The sequence below is a fragment of the Polypterus senegalus genome, chromosome 9, assembly GCF_016835505.1.
Source record: "Polypterus senegalus isolate Bchr_013 chromosome 9, ASM1683550v1, whole genome shotgun sequence".
NCBI lineage: Eukaryota > Metazoa > Chordata > Cladistia > Polypteriformes > Polypteridae > Polypterus > Polypterus senegalus.
In genome coordinates this window covers 98,145,987-98,169,581 of record NC_053162.1, presented here as the reverse complement: position 1 = coordinate 98,169,581, position 23,595 = coordinate 98,145,987, and the positions used below count along the sequence as shown (strand labels likewise).

At 38.3% G+C, this 23,595-nt stretch overlaps 1 protein-coding gene and 1 long non-coding RNA gene across 3 annotated transcripts in view; one reads left to right on the top strand and one right to left on the bottom strand.

Moving 5' to 3' along the window:
• Positions 1–23,595, top strand: part of tango6 (transport and golgi organization 6 homolog (Drosophila)) — a 177,235-nt gene that overhangs the window by 137,238 nt on the left and 16,402 nt on the right. The window lies entirely within an intron of this gene.
• The window catches only part of LOC120535580, a 60,837-nt gene continuing 58,264 nt past the window's right edge, over positions 21,023–23,595 (bottom strand). For both annotated transcript variants that reach the window (XR_005634924.1, XR_005634923.1), the window contains one exon: positions 21,023–21,057. This is a non-coding gene — a long non-coding RNA (uncharacterized LOC120535580). The remainder of the gene's footprint in view (positions 21,058–23,595) is intronic.

The following is a 23,595-nucleotide window of genomic DNA, read 5'->3' as shown; positions in this document are numbered from 1 at the left end:
TTCTTAACCACTTAACTTGGTTCACACAGTATCTAATAAAAACACAAAATCTGGGTATAATATCCAGCCTTAAACATTAAAAAAGAAAGTATAAAACAAAATATGACATTTCTGTTAATCTAGCAAATAGCATTGAAAATAATTGAAATAGACAAATAAAATTATTTGGTTGCTGCTAGTGATATTTATATATTTTATTCTACATTCATCATTCAAATTTGGTCTACCCTATTTGTAATATTGATAAATTTGGTATGAATATAATGAATGCACAGTTTCTTTACAAAGGATTATGGGAAAATTCCTTTTAGCTTTTTAATATTCAAATTATTAATAGAAATTGCACATGTAATAATAAACACATCAACCAAAAAACAGAGCCAAACAAATGATATAATTATATCATTAAAAAATGAATAAATAAAAATAACAAGAAGGAAAATCAATATACAGGTCAAATTTCGTTACAATGAAGTGCCAAGGATCAAAAAATATTTTGTTGTAATGAAAATTTCATAGTAATGAGATTCTGTATTTGTAGCTTTAGTGCATTCTTTAACTTGCATCCAGGCGTTTGCAATCATTTCAATAACTTCTTTCACGTTAATTTTCATCCCCTCCTGTCTGCAAGTTGTGCTGACGAGAATTTTTCTCAGCATTTCCTTGTAATAACACATTTTCAGGGTGCGAATGATGCCTAAACCCAATGGCTGAAGCACTTGCCATGTAATTGAGTGGGAGGAACTTAACTTGAACATTATCTAAATGTGGAAGCATGTTGTGGGCAGCACAGTTATCAATCAGAAGCAGAATCTTCCTTTTCATCTTCTTCATATTGTGAGCTTTCTGAACTCTTTTGGGAACCCACCCACCACCACCATGAGACAACTCACCGAAGTGCATCCCAAAATGTAATTGCTGTGTCTGTGGAAGATTGCTTGTGACATTGCTGCAGTGGAGCACCAGAGAAGCAAACATGAGCCAATCGCTATCGAGCTATAACCGCCTATCATTGATGGGTGATGCAAGGAACATTATAATGCAGGGAACAGTATTATTTGACCACTAACCCCAAACCTGCCTGTTTGCTGTGACTGTGTACAGGAGAGTGGTTGATCCCACTACAATAAATAACCATGCTGTTCCTGTTTCACGCTGAATAAAGCTGTTTTTGCTAAAGTACTGAGACTCACCCTCATGTTTTGGGGTGCAGGATAGTGACTCACACGTCAAAATATCCTTGTCAAGTTGTCTTGAGTCATCTAAGCTTGCTGGTTTGCTTTATACTTGCAGAGAAGGAATGTAATGCACTTAAAACACAGAGGACTGGTCCACTTGCCAATGATGAGAGAAATAACTGCTTTTTCAATGTCGTCAAATGCAGCAGTTCGCATACGTGTGCGCTGAGGCCCAAAGTTTGCAACCCAAGATATTTCTTCTGTTTTTGAGTTCGGTCTTTCAAGAAAGTTGACAGTGACGATGGTGAAATTCCGAATTCACTGCCAACATCTATTTTCTTTTTGCTGGATTTGAGAGCCGCAAAAATTCCAAGTTTGTATATCTCAGTTTTTTTTATTTTTAATAAATTTGCAAAAACCTCAAGTAAACTTTTTTCATGTTGTCATTATGGGGTGTTGTATGTAGAATTCTGAGGAAAGAAATGAATTTAATCCATTTTGGAATAAGGCTGTAACATAACAAAATGTGGAAAAAGTGATGCGCTGTGAATACTTTCCGGATGCACTGTACCTACCACTCCTTTTCTGATATGTTGAGTGAGAGGACTTTTTCCCATTGTCCTCTTGGATCTTTGAAAGGGAGGGACTGTAAAATAATTGAGTCCCCCAATCTGAGCAATATTTTTTCCAGCATAGACGAAGGTGCAAGATGAGGGAAATCGGGCAGGTTCTGTTTGACAAAGTTTGTAAAAGAAATGTGTTTTCATACAAAGTTGTTGTCTATATAAAGATCTCAAATGTTTTCCAGATATTAAAAACTGCATATGTTTGTGAGGGTTGAAAAAGGTGGCTCTCATACAAAGGTGCCACAGATGATACGATTCTCCATCTTAGAATATGGAACCAATGTAGAAAGAATTTTGTGTGAGTGAAGCACAATTGGGTTATTAGTATATTGACGATAACTTGCATTTATTGGGGCACAAAGCAGGGAATATAAAGAAGTACTGCAGGATTTTATTTCTATTTCTGACCAAGCCTGTGAATGTTCATTTATTTTGTTCAGGTTTTTATAATTTGTATGTTTGCTGCCCAGTAATAAAACTGAAAGTTAGGTAGAGGCATGCCACCTTCTGCCTTAGGTCTTTGTAGGGTCGCTCTTTGGATACATAGATGTTTTGAGTTCCAAATAAATTAGGTTATGGTTGAATCTAATTGCTTAAAAAATAATTTATTGATGTGTATTGGAATGTTTTGAAATTAAAAGAGAAGCTTAGGAAGAATATTCATCTTAACAATGTTAATTCTTCCAGCTAGAGTGAGATGAAGGGTTGACCAATCAATGCAAGTGTTGCTTCATTTTTTCCACACAGATGGCAAAATTTTGTTGATAAAGAGCTTTTTTTACTTGTGATCTTTACCCCTAGGTATTTAAACTGATCTGCAATGATAAAAGGGAAGTTGTCCAATCTGATATTGTATGTTTGAGAATTCACTGGAAAGAGCACACTTTTATTCAAATTAATTCTGAGACCAGAGATCTGTTTAAATTCTTTAAGTGCTGTTAAGACTGCAGGCACAGTATTTTGCGGGTCTGATATATACTGTACCATATAATCTGCATATAGAGAAATTTTCTGTTCAAGTCCTTCTCTGATAATCCCCTTTTTCTGATAAGCATTTCGACAGTGAACTGCCAGTGATGAATGGCGATTGCAAATAGCAATGGTGACAAGGGGCATCCTTGTCTGGTACCACGTTCTAGTTTAAAGTAGTCTGAACGAATGTTGTTAATACAAACTGAAGCTTCTGGATTGGTATACAGTAGTTTGATCCATCCACAAATGTTCAGGCCAAACCTAGATTTCACTAGTGTAGTGAAATGGTAGTTCAATTCAGTCATGTTGAATGCTTTTTCTGTATCCAACGATAATAATATCTCTGGGGTGCTTGACTTTGCTGGTAAATATATTACATTAAACAGGCGTCGAAGATTGGAAGCTGTCGGCCTTTAATAAATTTAGTTTGATCTTGTGATATTACTGAAGGCAGCACTTTCTCCATCCTTCTAGCTAGGACTTTGGAGAGTATTTTAACATCATTATTCAGAAGTGAAATTGGTCTGTATGATGCACATTGTAAGGCCGGAGTTATACTTCACGCGACGCGACACATGCTGCAGCGGACGCTCCTGCTACACAAGCGTTGTAGTGTTCATACTTGCGCGCATACTTTATATAAATCTGGAGGAATCCACCAGGTGGCAGTGCGAGATATTATCACGGTGAGAACATGTTCGGCTTCTCTGTGTTGTGAATTGCCTAGAACACCTATTAAATTCTGATGACACCTTACCGCAATATCTCTGAAAAGGATGTTTATTGATTAAATCCATCAATCCAGGGATGTGTCCATTCCAGCAAGCATTGGGCACGAGTGAGAAACAGTCCCTTGACGATGCCTCAGCTCATCGCAAGGTGAATACAAGCACGAGATTAAAGCCGAAATTTCCACTTTAATCACAAAATACACGTTTTCACCGTGTCCTTTATTTTTTTCTCAGTGGTTCAAATATAACGCTATACATTATGTTGCTGTTGTTAAGTTGCAAAAATAAAAAGACGACACAAAAGATGGTATGTGAGACTTTTTAAATGTATTGTGTCATTACGTTCGGGTACTATCTACATGCGACAGAAAGCCTCTATGCCGATCCTACGGGATGGATGCTTTGATGTGGTGAAGCAAAATGCTGACATACAGATGCATTCGTGGTGCTTTTATATTCAAGCGTCGCATATTCCCGATCGTAATGACATGATACATTTTAAAAGTCTCACATACCATGTTGTGCCGTCTAATTTTTTTTTTTCTCAACTTCACATCGGCAACATAATGTATAGCACTGTATTTGAGCCAATGAGAAAAAATAAAAGACACGGTGAAAACGTGTATTTTGTGATTAAAGTGGAAATTTCGGCTTTAATCTCGAAATGTCCACTTTAACCACGTAATGTACGTTATTATTAAAGCAGACCATCGTAAACGTCATCCCAGTTTTTAATCGCTACGAGTTTCTTGGACCTGACAGCAGGTAAAGTAAAAAAAATAAAAAATAGACGGCACAAAAGATGGTATGTGAGACTTTTAAAATGTATTGTGTCATTACGATTGGGAATATGCGACGCTTGAATATAAAAGCACCACGACTGCATCTGTATGTTGGCATTTTGTTTCGCCACTTTGAACCATTCATCAAACAGCAAAGCGCATCGATCCCGAAAGATCTATATAGAGGCTTGTGGCACATGTAGATAGTAAACAGAGACTCTGACGTCACGTTCCGACTTTTAGCACACTGCCCCCGACTTTTGCTTGTACTGCAACTCGCGCATGCGCCGCTTATTTCTGAGGACCTGCTCATAGGATGCGTGAAATGAATGCTGGGAACGCGTGGCAGCCATGATGCGGGCGCGTACGCGTTCTGAGCGTGAAGTATAAATCGGCCCTAATAAGTCCTTAGTTTGTTTAGGAAACACCGTGATTAATGCTTGACGAAAAGTTTGAGGTAGAATTTGATTGTTTCTAGCTTCTGTAAATGTTGCTAATAAGAGGGGAGCTAGCTGAGTGGAGAATTTCTTATAAAATTCTACAAGGTAGCCATCACGGCCTGCTGCTTCCCGCTTTGAAGTGACTTTATAGCATCTAGTAATTCTGACAGCACCAAAGGTTTATCCAGTTCCTCTGCACTAAAAGTATCTATTTGTGGTATCTGTAATGTATCTAGAAATGCATTAGGTTGTGTGTTGTCTTCTTAGAATATAAGAATTTATAGTAGTCTCTGAATGTGTGCATTATGATTTTATGGTCAATGATTTTATTCCCATTTGTGTTGGTGATTCCTGGGATTGCATTGCAGACTTCTTGCTTGTGGATTTGTTGAGCTATAGTAATGCTGTCTTGATTTAAAAATGATTTTTTTTCGTTGTTAAGAGGTTGAGCTCTGAATGCAGAGCCTGCCTTTTCCTAAGAAGAGCCTCACTTGGACACCTGGCATGTTCTTCATCTATTCTAGTAATTTCGCTGGTTAGCTCTGATACCATATTGGTTTCTAATTTATTTCTGTGGGAAAGATATGAAATAATCTGTCCTCTTAAAAAGGCCTTTAGAGTTTCCCAGAGTATTCCTGCAGAGACCTCTGAGGATGTATTTGTCTCTAGGAAGGAACTGATTTGTTTGGATATAAATTCTGTACAGTTCTAGTCTGCTAATAGAAGTGGGTTATGACGCCATCTGCAAGATGAGTGTGCGGGGCCTAATGATTTTAGCTGATCAAAGAGGCATGGTGGAAAATAACAATAACGTCGTACTTGCAAGATTTAATCGTAGGCAAGAAATTATTATGTATAAAAAAAATAATCAGTTCTTGAGTAGCAATGATGCACTGGTCAGTAGAAGGAATATGTTCTTGAGTTTGGGTTTAGAAACTTCCAGGGGTCTAATAAGTTGCGGCCAGTTAAAAACTGTGTAATTGTCTTTGCAGTGTTAGATGTCATCCCCCTATGACAGGCGTCCTATCTAAGAGTGGATTTAAAATACAATTAAAGTATTGGAAATAGATGTAAATACATTTTGCATGAATTCCCTATCAACATTAGGTGCTTAAACATTTATCAAAATCACTTTACAATTAAATAAATTGCCCATAACAATCACATATCTCCCTTCAGGATCAGATACTACATCTGATACCACAAATGAGACTGTTTTATGTATGAAAATTCCCACACCTCTAGTTTTCTTTGTAAAGCTGGAATAGAATATTTGGCCAGTCCAGTCTTTTTGCAGCTGGAAGTGATCCTTGCTTAGTAAGTGGGTCTCCTGTAAAAATACTATTTTAGTGTTTAAGCCTGTAAGGTGAAAGAATATTTTCTCTTTAATTTGTGATTCAGACCTTTAACATTCCAGCTCACAAAGTTAACTGTCCCATCATGAAGACATTGATTCTGAATTTTTGATGTCATTTTGTAGTCTTAACTGGAAGTGAGACAGCTTTAACCTTAATTTCCAATTTTCCCATGACTTATTGCCATGCAGCCTATTGTAACGTTGGAAGTTATCATTATAAGGATTAAAATAATAGATTAGATATAGCTTGCTCGTTCTCTCCCCTTATCCCCCCACCCCCCCATTTTGCCTCCCCACGTGAGGCTGGACCCCACTTCACAAAGTCCCAGTCCTCTGACATACCTAGAGACAGAGCACGTCCAAAACAAAACAAGCCCCCCAGCAGCGGGATTTGGGGATTAAAAAGTACAGATATCTATTGCAGATAAAGTCTAAATACTATAAGCATAAAATATAGTCATCAACAGTCTTGAAATATTAAGACAGTAAACCCAGGGAGTAGTGTTAAAAAGTGGCCCTAGATAAGCATAGTAAACCCTAATGCAATAATAACAATAACAATAAACCAAGGGTATGATGTTAAACAGTCTCCTTTAGAATAGTTAAAAACAGTTTATTGTTTATAGTTTATTGTTATGGTCACAGTGTATACTTATACACATAAGTAATTGGTGTTCTGGATGGTATATTATGCAGAAACCTTTGTTGGATTGTGCTACAGCTGTTTAGAGTGTCTTAGTCATATTTTGGAAAATGCACCTAGAAACGCGTTGAGATACTTTATCATTTTTCCAAATAAGAATATTGGAAACATATTTTCAGACTACAGCGGCATATTATGAAGTACTCAAAATCTTTTATCATTGCCGAAACAATGCCAAGGTTTGTGGAGTAGCATTCTAAATAAATGGGTTTTTTTTCCCCAACAATTTATTTTAACTGTAGAGATAAAAGAAACAAATGTTTTGTAGTACCTATATGTTGTCTGTCTCATTCCATCAGCATGCGTGCATGTTAGCAAGCTTGTGTTAAGTTTTAAAAGATGTACGCGCTTGGGCGATTAAATTAAATTTATGAGGAAGATAGCATGTCTGTCTGCAATGGTCTTTTCACACGTGTAGTTTTATTCACAGATACATCTGGAATAAACATCTATTTGTAAATGTGAGTTGAAATACTAAAAAAGTAGATGCTTTAACACTAGAATTACCAGAGCCTACCAAAAAACTCGTAGATCCGTCCCACCTTAAATCGCTTCTCACCTCTCCGTCAGCGTGTTTTGTCCTTTAAATGTGTTGATAAGCAGCAAACAGCAAGCAGTCTGCTATCACATCCCCCACCGGCGCACAGTTTTCTCAGCTCAAGTCTGTTTACCTGTGTGCCGGTCGCTTGGCGTTGTATAGAGTGAGAAGCCAAGCAAAATGACATATTTTATAAATACTATATTGTTATTTGGAACACATGCATTTCATGTGTGTTCCGTGTCAACAACGATCTATTTAAACACATTGTTAAAAAGGAAACATTTTTCATGTTTTAATAATAATTGACAAAATGTAGACATGAAGTTTATAATGTGTGAAGCCAAATATCAAAGAAACACTTTCAGAAAAGGTACAAATATAACAGAACAAGTGTTCTTTTATTCAAAAATATAACTGCAGAAAAAAACACACCTTAGGGTGCGACACTGACACGATTTTGCTACGAGCGCTTCGGTGGCGCAACAGTATCAGCGGTTGACTGGTAATCTAAACATCACGGGTTCGATCCCAGATGAGTCAGTTTTGAGAAGTGAGCTGCACGTATTCTTACTATTTTAGAATAAAAACATATATTTGATTCCAGTCTGTAACAGCCGGTGTAATTTATGATACTTGTAAAGGTTAGCTTTGTATTTTTGTTTATTCTCTCAGCCACATTTATGATCCCACCCCCTCGCATTTGACACTGCTGTTTTCACATGGATGCACTATAACAGAGGTAAACTCAGATCATGACTGGCTCTTAACATACAAAGAATGGTGTATGTAAGGATGGTGCATGTGCCCAAAACATTAATATTTATATATTACATAAAAGCCAGATCGATTTGAGTTTACCTCTGTTGTAGCGCAACTATGTGAAAACAGCAGTGTCAAATGCGAGGGGGGGGTGGTGGGATCGTGAACGCGTCATCCTGCCAATCACCTGTCCTTCAAAGAAACAGCACGGCTTACAGAGCGCGCCAAAGTATCGTACAAACTCATGATTCTGATTATGTTTTGTGATGGTCTTTACATAAGAAGCATTTATATGTTACTTATATAAAAGCCAGATCGAATGTTACTTATCTTGATTTATTTACTTATATTCCTACAGCATAAAGTCACAAGTAGCTTCCTCTGTTTGATCGTCAAGGTCATGCTCACAAATTACACGTGTAATGCCACGAAAAATACCTGCTGACACTTTAGTACGCGAGCAATGGTACGAGAATGCAGTTAGACTGTTTTGGGCACATACACCACGCTAGTGTTTAGATCTGTTTTTGGGCACATACACCACGCTAGTGTTTAGATCTGGACGGTGTAGCGTTGGTGAGCACTGCAAGGCGTGCTGTTTCTTTGAAGGACAGGTGATTGTCAGGATGACGCCGGACTGTCGCTTTTACGCCTGCTGCAGCTGCGTTGTTCTTATATGTGAGTGGACGTTTCTTGCGGGGAGGGCTTCTTTTTCCGATCTGAGTTCATCTCTGTTATAGCACATTTATATTTGAAAACAGCAGTGTTCAGAATGCTCTCCCATTCTTATCTAATACAGGCCTCTAACTGTTCAATTGTCTTGGGCCTTCTTTGTCGCACCTTCCTCTTTATGATGCGCCAAATGTTCTCTATAGGTGAAAGATCTGGCAAGGCTCTAGAGTGCGACTAATTTGGTCGCATGTGCGACCTAATTTCTCAATGGTGCGACTAAAAAAAATCAAAGGTTGCACCGGTGCGACCAGCCGTTCGAGGGGGAAAAAAAACAAAACTCCGTGACTCTTAAAGTCTCCCTGTTGTTCAACAACAGACACACATTAGGCCCATATCATGGTCTAAACCAATCAGAGATAGTGAAGGGCGGATCCGCCCCTCTGATTGGCCGTGGTCCAGATATTCCTGTACGTGTGTGTACGTTTGAAAATGCATGTGATGCAGTCAGACAGAGAGAGGTGAGTAGCCCATCAGGTAAACAGTGGATGTAGCCGCGGATTATGAGAGAAGATGAAAAGAACGATTGACAGCTTTTTCGTTAAGAATGTTAAGTTAGGGCCTGATCCGTCCGAAAATCATAACCAATGCTCTGACACGGAGCCATCAACCTCCCAAGTTATAGCAAGCCCTGGTCCAGAGACGGCATTAGATAATGAGCCACATTCGATCGAGTCCGAGCCCACTGAAATTAAAAGGGGTAAAGTTTATACATTTCGAAAAGAGTGGCTTGACCAGTTTCCCTGGCTAAGATACAGTAAAGCCGATAATATAATGCACTGTATTTACTATAAAGAGTGTGGGAAGACCATGGCCGGCAGTAGTGCATTTGTGACTGGTTCTAATACATTTAGAATTGAAACGCTGAAAAGCACAATGCATCCATAAAACACATTACATGCCGCGATAAATGCACTGCTCAAGTGTCCCTCTCCCGCTGCCTTTCAGCGCAGGCAGCAGCAAACAGATCATCAGACGAGGCCGAGATGATAATTAAGTTTAACGTTGCCTACAATATTGCAAAAGAAGAACTTTCCTTCACTAAATTCAAGTCTGAAATAATTCTTATGAAGAAAAATGGCTTGAACGTAAACCCGACGTACAGCAATGATGTCGCGTCGCCAATTTATAGGAGTCATCGCAGATACATTGAAAAAAGACGCCTGTGCAAATTGCGAACAGTGCGTACATGGCATTCCTGATCGCCACAAAGAAATGCGTCATTGTGTACGGTCGTATCTTGTGGAGAGGAAGACCGTGAATATACTTATTGGACACATTGAGGTCGAGCATGCTCATGCCCAAGTCTGGAAGATTTTGATGCTAGAGAGAGTGTGGCCAGCTGGTTTAGTCAAGGCCAAAGATCAAGAAGGCCAAACTACAGGAGTTGGCCATCCGAGGGGCATGTGACTGTAATGGAGGATAGTCCATAAGACATTGAGCCATGAGATGTTCAGTTTGAAGCCCTTAAAACACTTAATTTAGATTTTCTTTTTAGTTAATTTATCTTGAGATTTTTAAGTTTAAATTTCAGCTCAGTAATGCACTTTAAGCACCAACACTTTTTCAGTAAGTTAACTTTCTTGTAGAATTGTGCTTGCCTTCAAATAAAGAACTTTATATTGACCAGATTGTTAGTTAATCATTTACAAGTCAATATTGCCTATATGAACAGCGATTAAAAAACAAAACAAATAAATAAAGTGAACTTGTAAAACTGTGGTGTTAAATGTGATGCTGTTAAAAATTTGGGTGCACCTAACTTTTGTGCTGGTGCACCTAAGAAAAAAAGTTAGGCGCACCAGTGCAACCAGTGCAAAAAGTTAGTCTAGAGCCCTGTCTGGACTGTAGACTGGCCATTTCAGTACCCGGATCCTTCTCCTACGCCGCCATGATGTTGTGATTGATGCAGAATGTGGTCTGGCATTATCTTGTTGAAAAATGCAGGGTCTTCCTGAAAGAGATGACGCCTGGATGGGAGCATATGTTGTTCTAGAACCTGAATATATTTTTCTGCATTGATGGTGCCTTTCCAGACATGCAAGCTGCCCATGCCACACGCACTTATGCAACCCCATACCATCAGAGATGCAGGCTTCTGAACTGAGCGTTGATAACAACTTGGGTTGTCCTTGTCCTCTTTGGTCCGGATGACATGGCGTCCCAGATTTCCAAAAGAACTTTGAATCGTGACTGCCTGACCACAGAACAGTCTTCCATTTTGCCACACTCCATTTTGAATGATCCCTGGCACAGTGAAACGCCTGAGCTTGTGGATCTTGCTTAGAAATGGCTTCTTCTTTGCACTGTAGAGTTTCAGCTGGCAACGGCGGATGGCACAGTGGATTGTGTTCACTGACAATGGTTTCTGGAAGTATTCCTGAGCCCATTCTGTGATTTCCTTTACAGTAGCATTCCTGTTTGTGGTGCAGTGTTGTTTAAGGGCCGGAGATCACGGGCATCCAGTATGGTTTTACTGCCTTGACCCTTACGCGACAGAGATTGTTCCAGATTCTCTGAATCTTCGGATGATGTTATGTACAGTTGATGATGATAGATGCAAAGTCTTTGCAATTTTTCGCTGGGTAACACCTTTCTGATATTGCTCCACTATCTTTCTTCGCAACATTGTGGGAATTGGTGATCCTCTACCCATCTTGGCTTCTGAGAGACACTGCCACTCTGAGAAGCTCATTTTATACCCAATCATGTTGCCAATTGACCTAATTAGTGTTTATTGGTCTTCCAGCTCTTCGTTATGCTCAAATTTACTTTTTCCAGCCTCTTATTGCTACTTGTCCCACCTTTTTTGGGATTTGTTGACACTGTGAAATTTTGAATCAATATATTTTTCCTTTAAAATGATACATTTACTCGGATTAAACGTTTGATCTGTCATCTACGTTCTATTACAAATAAAATATTGACATTTGCCATCGCCACATCATTGCATTCAGTTTTTATTCACAATTTGTTTAGTGTCCCAACTTTTTTGGAATCCGGTTTGTAATAATCTTCACTATTCAACCTCTCAATCTTAGACTTTATCAGTTTATTGGCATATAATTTCACCAAATGAGATGCTTATTGTTTAAAATGCTTTTAAAATTGGATATTATTTGGGGTTTACTTTCTAATATTGGTGTTTACTATCAAACAAATATACTGTTTACTTTGTTTTCTTATTAATTCTATTGTTCTCTACAAACAATCCATAATTTTGTGGTTCATAGAAAATTTTTCCCCAGCATAATTACCTGTGCATGTCCATGCTATGTAATACAATGATGGAGTGCAAAAGTGGTTAATCAGATATTTTTAGCCATGTTATCACATTCCATCCCAGGAACCACTGTCACCAGACGTACAGAAATATAGTCAGAGCCTTAATATTAAAACACCAGTGAGTATTTATACAGTATATAGTACTCTACTACACTTCTAATAGATGTTATTTGTGATGTGCTTTTACCACATTTAAAATAAGGGATCGCCTGTACAGACTTGATTTAAATGATTTACTCTAAGTTTGACTGCTTGTTGTTACCTGAAATTATTAGAAGACAATTAAGAGAACAAACTTCCCAGAAAAATCCAAATTAGTAGAAAGATGACAGAAGAAATTTAAGAACTTAAAACTGTGGTTAAAATCTGTGTATTTCTGATTTTTTTATGAATGTAAATCTCACACTATAGCTGTTGAATGAAGATTAAGGTAATACAAAAACAGCTAATTGAACACAGTACTTAGGCATTACAGTTATAAGTGGCTACAAAACTTTACAGTTGTTTCTTTTGAAATTTTATGTCATACACCAAGTTAAAGGATGTTTTTTCAATAATTCTAAATATATGCCTGTCTGCACAACACATATTGGTAACTAAAACTGTAGCTAAAATGACTAACAAAACATTTTATTAAATGTAATAAAACAAAAGCAAAAGCTTAAGTTAACAATGAAAAATAGGCTGAAATTAAACTGTATTTTAGATTATTATACATGACTAGATAATTACATTGATACAATAGTAAGTGGTGCCCAGAGGGTAATATAATTGAAAAATATTGCTCATGCCAACCCAGTCCATAGAGAGAACATTGCTGTGGACCGTACCTCCTATTTGCAGTACTTCACGTCTAACATTGTATAGCCTTTGTCTGCCAAATGCATATCAAAACGGAAGTGTGAAATCAAAATTCAAAACATGGCACAACACATATTCCTGCCAAAAATAACTTGGATAGGCCTCCTTTAACTTACCAAGCATCATCCACAAGAAGAAGGTGTCTGATATGTTTTTGTTAGTGTGACATTTCCTTCTCTCTCTTCACCACATAGTTACAATCTTTTCTTTCTTTTCCTACTTTTTATTCATTAGCAAATCTTTCTGAGTTTAGAATAACCTGAAATTAGTGACTTTAAAATTTCTTTGAGTCAAAAAACAATCACGCTAAAAGTGTTTCTCCTCCTCCTTCCTCTAAGAAGGTACACACATGTTATTTCTAAAGTAACATTTTAGAGGCAAGTACAGGACAAGTTATTTTCAGTTCGGTTTATTTTTTATTTAATGCTCCTCATTCAGTACAGACGCAGAGCACTGATTATTTCTCCTAATATGCAGCAATAATACACCTTTCTGTTTTTATTTTCAGCAATAATTTTAATTACAATGATTCGCTGACCAGTGTAGTACCTAGCTAATATAGTAGTGCCTGCAGAGGCTGCAGGTGTTCTGCTGTTTTATGTTCTGTATTTTTTGGTAATAGTCTTGTTTTAAGTCTTCTTTGTTTAATTTCAAGTATTTTATATATGTTTATTATTTGTGTACAATTCTTCATTATTTTGTATTTATGTTTCTATGTTCTGTTACGTCCCTTATGCTTTGTGCGTGGTTCTCCAAGAGGTGAGACCACCTGTCTGTCTCCGTGTTAACCACCACGAGCCCTGTAAAGACTGGGGACGTCCACTGGTGAAAAGTGGTTAACTGTTATTTATGCTAGGTGTTTGTGAGCTCTGTGCTTATTGAAATATTATTGTTTATTTGCTTTTCTAGATCCCTGACCTCTGTTCTCTTTTGAACACTCTTATCTGAAATCTGTGTTGGGACTTTTGAGTTTGGATTGCCATTGGACATATCCATGTCTGACTTTTTGCAATCCATTTATCATTTTAGAGTGCTAGAATTTTTTGTAAATCTTTTATTTTTTTTATAAACGTTCTGAACCTTTATGTAGACAAAGGTTCATGGCCACCCTTTCTCTTTTGGGCACATTTGTTACAGTATCTAGGGGCTTATTAGTTGTTGTGGCCTGTTTCCCTTTATAAAGGCCTGATGCCTCTGATGCCAGCAGGTCTCTACTTGGGTTTAACAGTGAAGATCCTTGCCTGCTTCCCAGCCAGTGTGAGGGCCCCTACGGAGTTTGCTTAGGAGGAACACCTGCATCATAACAGCAGGACCCCAAGTACAATTCCCTGACTTTTTGCATATTCACATTAGTTCACTTGGACTTTCTACCATTTCCAGAAAAACATCCACATTTATAAATCAGTCTTATGTGAGTTAAATATTATTTATTCACAATGATGGTATATATTAATTTACCACATAAAATTGTCTTCTAAAATGAAGCATTTTTATGCATTTTAAATAATTCCTACCCTATTCTTGTTTTTAAATTTGTACCATGGTCCTCATTTTGAAACACCAAAAGCTTGAAAGCTTACCAAATACATCCATTTTTCAAGCCAGTAATGTTATCGAGTATTGATCCACGTCTTGGGATTGAACACATACTGCAAAACAGCATATCCATGTCATTTTAGCAAGGAAAAAAAGCTAATCATTTTAAAACTAGAATCACCACGACTAATCCCTATTGGCTTTGGTTTTTTTAATTTTCAATTATTTCCACAGTGTGCATATTCTATTCCTGTCTTACCTTGAGTTTTCGTAAATTGCCATCTTTCAATTGCTCGTGTTATTGCAACGTAACGTAATGGATGATATTTTTGTTCATTTTTTTTTTACACTAAAGACCCCGTATTAACACCACAAGCAATGGAAAAAAACATTGGCACCAAACTGTGAATCGCTGTTTTTATCCTTCTGCTTGCCCATACCTGCATTTGTATATTCTTTACGCTTTGAAAAATCTATGTAGCTGCCTCTGAGGTTAATGTATGTTGCTACCAAAATGTGAATTGCTATTTCTTTCTCTCTTCCAGACAATGTTGCAATAATTGCAGAAAAAATATCACTTCAAATCACTCATACTTTTTCAGTGCATGTAATAGAAAGCATTTAACACTGGAATCCCTGAAGCCTACGAAAAAAACTTGTAATCCCGGGCCACCTTAAATTCTGCCACATCTTCCCATTACCGTCTTTTGTTTTGAGAATTGTTTGTGTCAAGCAGCAGGCAGCCTGCTATCCCATACCCCCCACCGACGCAGTTTTAGTCATACACCGTGTTCTCCCTGCTCAAGTCTGTTTATCTGGGTGTGAGGTGCCTTGAATTTTATAGGGTAAATAATGTTATTTGGAATTAATACATTTCATGTATGCTCCGTGTCAACAATGATCTTTATAAATGTAGGATGACAGGAAATGCGAGACAAGAAATGTTGAACACATAACTAGAACAGAAATTGTTTTCATGTTGATGAAAATGATAACGTGAAGTGTATAATGTGTGAAGACTGAAGTCCAAATATCAAATAAACACTTTCATTAAAGACACAGATATAACAAAACAAGTACGCTTTTTTTTTAAGAATTTAAGCAAAGTAAAAGAAATTGTGATAGTGTATGACACACACACCCACATATACATCTGCTTGGCTGATGTAGAGGGAAGAACTGCTGTCTCCAAGTCAAGAGGTGGCAGGTTCGATTCCGGGTCTTTCATGCATTGAACTGTTTTGAGTAGTGAGTGGCTATTATTATTACTACAGGTAAAATTCCGTTACAACGAACTCCCAGAGACCTAAAATATATTTTGTTGTAACAAAAATTTTGTTGTAATGAGATTCTGTATTTGTTACTATAGTGCTTTCTTTAACTTGTGTCCAGGCGTTTGCAATCATTTCAATAGCTTCTTTCGCGTTAATTTTAATCTCCTCCTGCCAACAAGTTATGCTGACGAGAATTTTTCTCAGAATTTTCTTGCCATACTACACTTTCATGGTCTAAATGATGCCCAAATCCAATGGCTGTGCTGTGCACATGGGTGGGAGGAATTCAAAGCGAATATTATCTAAATGTGGAAGCATGTTGTGTGCGGCACAGTTATTAATCAGAAACCAAATCATCCTTTTCTTCTTCTTCATATTCTGAAGTTTCTGAACACTTTTGGGACCACTCCCCACCCAACGGGAATGACACGCTGAAGTGCATGCCGAAGCACGATTGCAGCGCCTGTTGAAGATTGTTTGTCCGTTGCAGGGGCAACAGCAGGCTCATAGCACTGCAGTGAAGCGACACAGAAGCGAATCCCAAAAGATCGGGGTCACACTTTCTATGTCACTTTCTTACACCCAAAAACACAAAGGCTGAATCTCAGTAGTTTAGCAAAACCAGCTTTATTCAGCTTGAAACAGAAACAGCACAGTTATTTATTGTAGTGTGATCTGCCACTCTGCTATACATAGACACAGCAGTCAGGTAGGGTCGTGGCCAGATCAGTGACCAAGTAATCTGTTATCTGCATTTACAATGTACGTGCTCCTATCCTAACTTTGCATCACCCATCGAGATCTTTTCTGTTTACTTTGGTGGAGAGATGCAACATAGCTGTGAGCCTGCTGTGGCCCCATACAGATGCGGAGATCGCACTTCGGGATGCTCTTCGGTCTGTTGTACAGTTAGGGGAGGTCCCAAGAGAGTTTAGAAACCTCACATTTTCTTGAATGAGTGCCGCATTACAACAACAACAACAACATTTATTTATATAGCATATTTTCATACAAACAGTAGCTCAAAGTGCTTTACATAATAAAGAATAGAAAAATAAAAGACACAATAAGAAAACAAAATAAATCAACATTAATTAACATCGAATAAGAGTAAGGTTCAATGGCGGGGACAGAAAAACAAAAAAACTCCAGATGGCTGGAGAAAAAATAAAATCTGTAGGGATTCCAGACCATGAGACCGCCCAGTCCCCTCTGGGCATTCTACCTAACATAAAAACAGTCCTCTTTGGATTTAGGGTTCTCACGGAAGGGCTTGATGAAGATGGCCACGTAGAATTCTGCCTTTTAATCCATCCATCATTGTTGGAGCATCATGAAGCTTTGAGTAGGTAGAGGTGGCGCAGGCCACCACCACAAAGAAACCGGAAACAGAAAAGAGAGTAGGGGTCAGTACGGATTTTAGAGCCACCATGAATAGTTATTATGAGGAAATTGAACATATAGAGTATCAGGATTAAGTTAAATTAAGTTAAATTAAAGTTATAGAAAGGCCATGTTAAAGTAATGTGTTTTCAGCAGTGTTTTAAATTTCTCTACTGTATCAGCCTGGCAAATTCCTATTGGCAGGCTATTCCAGATTTTAGGTGCATAACAGCAGAAGGCCGCCTCCCCACTTCTTTTAAGTTTTGTTCTTGGAATTCTAAGGAGACACTCATTTGAGGATCTGAGGTTACGATTTGGAATATAAGGTGTCAGACATTCCGATATATACGATAGATAGGGCGAGATTATTTAAGGCTTTATAAACCATAAGCAGAATTTTAAAGTCAATCCTGAATGACACAGGTAACCAGTGTAGTGACATTAAAACTCGAGAAATGTGTTCGGATTTTATTTTCCTAGTTAGGATTCTAGCAGCTGCATTCTGCACTCGTTGTAATCGATTTATGTCTTTTTTGGGTAGTCCTGAGAGGAGTGCGTTACAGTAATCTAGTCGACTGAAAACAAACGCGTGAACTAATTTCTCAGCATCTTTCAGCGATATAAGAGGTCTAACTTTACTTATGTTTCTTAAGTGAAAAAATGCTGTCCTAATGATCTGATTAATATGCGATTTAAAAATTCAGATTACAGTCAACAATTACCCCTAAGCTTTTTACCTCCGTCTTGACTTTTAATCCTAATGTATTCAGTTTATTTCTAATAGCCTCATTGTATCCATTATTGCTAATCACTAAGATTTCAGTCTTCTTTTTATTTAACTTTAGAAAGTTACTATTCATCCATTCTGAGATACACCATATCGGATATCATGTGTCTTCGAGATGTAATTCCCACAACTAACAAAAAATTTTTTTCCCTGTCAGGTAGGATTCAAACCAATTTAAGACACTGCCAGAGAGGCCCACCCATTGACTAAGGCGATTTCTAAGAATGTTGTGATCAATGGTGTCAAATGCAGCACTCAGATCTAAGAGGATGAGAACAGATAAATGGCCTCTGTCTGCATTCACTCGCAAATCATTTACTACTTTAACGAGTGCAGTTTCTGTGCTGTGATTTGTTCTAAAACCCGACTGAAATTTATCAAGAATAGCATGTTTATTTAGGTGGTCATTTAACTGCATAATGACTGCCTTCTCTAGAACTTTACTTAAGAAAGGCAGGTTAGAGATGGGTCTAAAATTTTCAAGAGCCGAGGGGTCAAGATTATGTTTCTTAAGTAGGGGTTTAACTACAGCAGTCTTAAGACAGTCTGGGAAGACCCCAGTATCTAATGACGAATTTACTATGTCAGAACATTATCAATTAGCACCCTGATATTTCTTTGAAAAACCTTGTTGGTATTGGGTCAAGGACGCAGGTGGAAGGTTTTAATTGAGATATTATTTTTGTAAATCAGGTAAATCTATCCTAGTGAAAGAGTTTAATTTGTTTATAACAGGATGCTGGGGTTTAGGAGGATCCTTAGTGTTGGAGGGATATACTATGTTATTTCTAATATCATTAATTTTTGATTGAAAAATACAGCGATGCCTCACAGGTTTCACTGGAAGCACTTAGGAGGCATTCCTTTGAGCTACCTGGGTTTAGTAGGCGATCAATTGTAGAAAATAAGACTCTGGGATTACTAGCATTGTTATTTATAATCTTGAGAAATAGCAGCTCTCAAGACGGACAGTGTTATTGTATTCTGTTATTTTGACTTTTAATATTTCATAGTGGATAGTAAGTTTAGTCTTCCTCCATTGACGCTCAGCTCTACGGCATGTTCTCTTTAAATCAGACACTCTTTGGGTCTTCCATGGTATAACAATGCTAGAAGATTTTTCACTGTCTTTTCAGGTGCAACTATGTCAACAGCAGCTCTCACTTTAGTATTAAATCTTTCCACCTTACTATTTACATTATCCTCGCTATTATAGCTGGCACTATAAACGGACTGATTGCTTAAAATGTTTGTAAGTTTTAAAGCTGCTGCGAGTCAAAGAAGCGTTTTTAACAATATGCTTCTCATGAGTGTTTTTATCATTATTTCTATATTAAAAGTAGAAGAAAATGGTCTGATAGACCGATATCAATGATCTGTTTTATATCAACTTTCAGTCCTTTAGTAATCACTAAGTCTAACGTATGACCTGCTTTATGTGTAGGCTGATTTATGAGTTGTCTCAAATCAAAAGAATCCAGGAGGTTCATAAATTCTTTTACTTTTAGATCACACTGATTATCTATATGAAAATTAAAGTCGCCAACTATTAGGAGTGTGTCATAGTTAGTAATTAAAATTGACATTAAGTCAGAGAATTCCTCAAAAAGACGTTATATTTAGGAGGTCTATACACGGATAGTACTAGAACTTGAGAATCTCCATGAACAACGGCGAGATACTCAAAGGACTTGAACTTACCAAAACTGACATCTTTACATTTTAATCGCTCGAGTAAATGTTAGCCAATCCGCCCCCTTTTCCCTGGCGGTCTGCACGAGTAAAACTGTAATCCGGAGGCAGATTCGATTAAAACAGCCGCGCATCTGAGCTAAGCCATGTTTCACTTAGTGCAATAAATCTATTTTTATCACTAATAAGATCGTTGATAAAAACGTTTTGTTAGTTAAAGCTCTAACATTTAATAGTGCCATATTTAATGTTTTGGAGGTGCAGAGATGAATACTATGTGCGTTATTGATATTTGGAATAGGAACTAAATTATTTTATTAGCGCTCTGTGTGTATTTTTGTTTAATCTGTGATCTGTTTTATAGTTTTAATACATTGTTCCTCTAAAATAGTAATTTTAATTAGATTATTGGAGTTTATGCCGTATTTCCTAGGTTTCTACGTGCATTGAGATTGCTTATTACAGTATTAATGTTGTGCACTTTAACGGAAGATTCTATTAAACACTTATCATGTCCTGGCACAACAGTATCATTTCGGAAGGGGTTAAGAGCAGAGATAGATAGTCAAGAAAACAAATTACCTTCGATATGTTTTCGAGAGGACCCGGGGCCGAAACTGTTCGGATGCAGGCCATCACGCTTGAAGAGACGCGCCTTTCCAAAAAGAGATTCCAATTGTTGATGAAACCGACATCCTTCTTCTTGCAGAAACCCTGTAGCCAGTTGTTCAATCCTAGCAGACGACTGTAGTACTCGTTGGATCGTCTGACGAGAGGTAGTGGACCCGAAGCGATGATCTTTGCTGATGGGGTCCTCTCCTTCGTGTCTTTAATCAAAGCTGCGAAGTCAGCCTTCAGGATTTCTGATTGTCGGTGCCTTATATCGTTTACGCCGGCATGCAAGACGATTGCTCCAACTGCCCTCTCCTTGTGTTTCTCGTAGACTGCTGGCGCACGTCTCATTACATCTCGGACACGAGCACCGGGAAAACAAGAAACAAACGATTTTGCATTAGGGCATGTGACATTAAGGTTTCTAACGATAGAATCACCTACCACTATACATCACCAGGGCTGAAGGCAAATGGGGATGCGGAGAGGGTCAACCGGTTCTGAGATAGGATGCTCGCCTGTGCCAATGGAGGTGCTCTGGCCTTGAACCCCCGCCTGCATAGCTGAAATCCACCGAGGTCATCAGCGGCGTCGCTCCTACGAGACACGGGGGTGAGGTCGGCACAACGCGGGGTTGATGTTTTGCCGGTTCCAGATGGCAAGGACGGTTTATCCAACAGCCGGGCCTTCAGATCTCTAAGGTATCTCCGTCGGGACCGGAGTTTCTGAATCTGTTCATCGAGTGCCTGGAGTTCAACTACGATTTCAATGCGAGTTACCCCACTGTCGGCCATTTTCTGCTTCGTGCCCTAGGAGAAATGAGAGAGAGAGGTTAGAGCTCTGTGGTAAATGGTAAATGGCATTAATAGGAATGTTTCTTAAATGAACATCACTGAACCACACAAAAACTGCTTTTTCAACGTCTTCAAATGCAGAAGTTCACATACGTTTGCAACCCGAGATTTTTCTTCTTTTTTTGCTCGGTCTTTCAAGAAAGTTGACAGTGTCAATGGCGAAATTCCGAATTCACTGGCAATGTCTTTTTTGTTTTTGCCGCAGTCGATAGCTGGAACAAATTAAAGTTTTTTTCTTTTCTAATATGAACTGTTATCATTTTTTCGTGTCTGCCATTTCTATAGGAGGGTAACTAAGAGTTAAATTCTAATGGATGTTTTTCAAATGTTGTCGAGCAATAAGCAAAAGGTATCACTGAAAACCACGGAAAACAAAAACAGCAAAAAAACAGTATGAGGAAAGTTCGAAGAAAGAGAAAAATTTACAATGTTTCTGTTTGGGGATCGTTGTGTACAACTGAACTGTGGCCACAGAACTAACTGCTCTGCGGATGATTCATTCAGGCATTTTAAGGTCGTTTGTGCACTTCGTTGTAATGAAAGTATCTGCTTAATGTACTTCGTTGTAACGAGATTTTTATAGACACGTGTCATATGGGGACGCTGTTGGGACCATAAAAATGCTTCATTCTAATGAAAATTTCATTGTAAAGATATTCATTGTAACAGAATTTTACCTGTATTATAAAATAGAAACATACATTTGATTTATATAAGTCTGTAACATCCGGTGTAAATTTATGGTTAGCGTTTTGTTTCATTATTCACTTTTATTCTGTCAGTCACATTCACACTGACAGTGTTAGTTTTCAAATAAGGACATGCTATAATAGAGCTGAACTCAGATGAGGATGTGGTTTCTACATCGGAGAAAGAAAACAGAAGCTCTTTCTGCAAGAAACGCCCACTCACACACCGGAACAACGCAGCTGCACCAAGTGTAAAGGCGAAAGATGGCACCGTTTGGATGCAGCAACAGGTTGGGCGTCATCCTGCCAGTGAATCTGCCACATGCATGTCCTTCAAAAAAACAGCAGGGCTTATATCCTAACACACCCCTCCTTGAGCCGCCACTTTATTGTGGTGGAGGGGTTTGCATGTCCCAATGATCCTAGGATCTCTGTTGTTGGGTGCTTTATGCCCATGGTAGATTCACGCCGAATTCAAGTATATGTGGTGACGTACATTCATTGAACTCCGCAACTGGCTAAAGTTGTTTCTCAGTGCAGTTTGCCAGCACACCGGAGCCGAGTATATTCGGCGACATACATTCATTGAACCCCGCAACCAGCTATATTTGCTTCACAGAGCAATTTGGCAGCACACCGGAGCTGATCAGTCAGTGCTGTATATTTGTTGAGCAGCCATCTCATGACCACTGCTGGCCCCGGCAGAACTGCAGCAGCTCTGGGATTCAGCCGCTGCACTAGACGAGCCTGCAATCATCAGCGTTTACCTCTGTGTGTTTGTGTGCTGCCAGTTCAAGCACAGTTGGCTCGGTGATTTACTGAATTTCATCAATATCTTCAGTTGCACCTTGAACATGTAGTAATAGATTGTTGCAGTAGGTTGTTTTTTTTTTTATAATTTTTACAGTTCATTTTCAGTGTTGCAGTAATTGTGATGCTCTTTGCATGAAAAAAATGTGTTCCTTTAAAATTTCATATTTTCTTTGTGACGTTTACTTAAAAAGTGCACCTAAAAAGTATTTGGCGTCCAGGGGTGCATTAGCCCCCAAGTATGTGTCGGTTTAAGGGTTAATTATCATTGTTGAAACCTTGATATACACATTATAGGACGAACATCAACGTTAACACGTGACACTAACTTTACTCACTAAAACTTGCCTCTCAAGAGACGGCGGCATCACAGCTCCAGGATGCTTGCGTTTCAGAAGTTCATGAATCGCGATGGTGCTGCATTGAAAAGAAAGTTCTGCTTTGCATAATCTGCATTCAACTTTTTTTGCTTTTTCGGTGAAGTGCTCCCACACTTTAGAAAGTTTCTGTCTCAATTTTTTTCCATCTCCTTCCCCCTCCTCTATCCGACTTGCCATTGCAACCATGTTTATTTTACTCTTCATTCTTGTTCTCCTCAGACATTCTTCTTTGTTAGTAGGACTGTGTGCAGTCTTGACAAGCAATAACAAACGATGCTGCCCCCAGACGTTCATGTAGTGCATTGCAGTTACAAAAACCAATGTGGTTCTTTGTGACTGGAGCGTCTATTGAAGTTTCTGTGTATGACACGTCAACAATAAAAAATCTGCGTTGACGATTTTTGTAGTCGATGTTGTCGATTACGTCGACTAATTGTTGCAGCCCTAGTAAAAGGTTATGGAGAGCTTGTGAGATCTAATAGTGCAGTGGAAATCTAAAGAGACTTTCACTCAGCTTTTACTCTGTTCTTGAAAACATAGTGACATTAAAATCACTCTCGGAGTCCTTGGTTCCTTGGACCCAGTTTTTTTTAGTTTTAGTTATACTTTTTCCA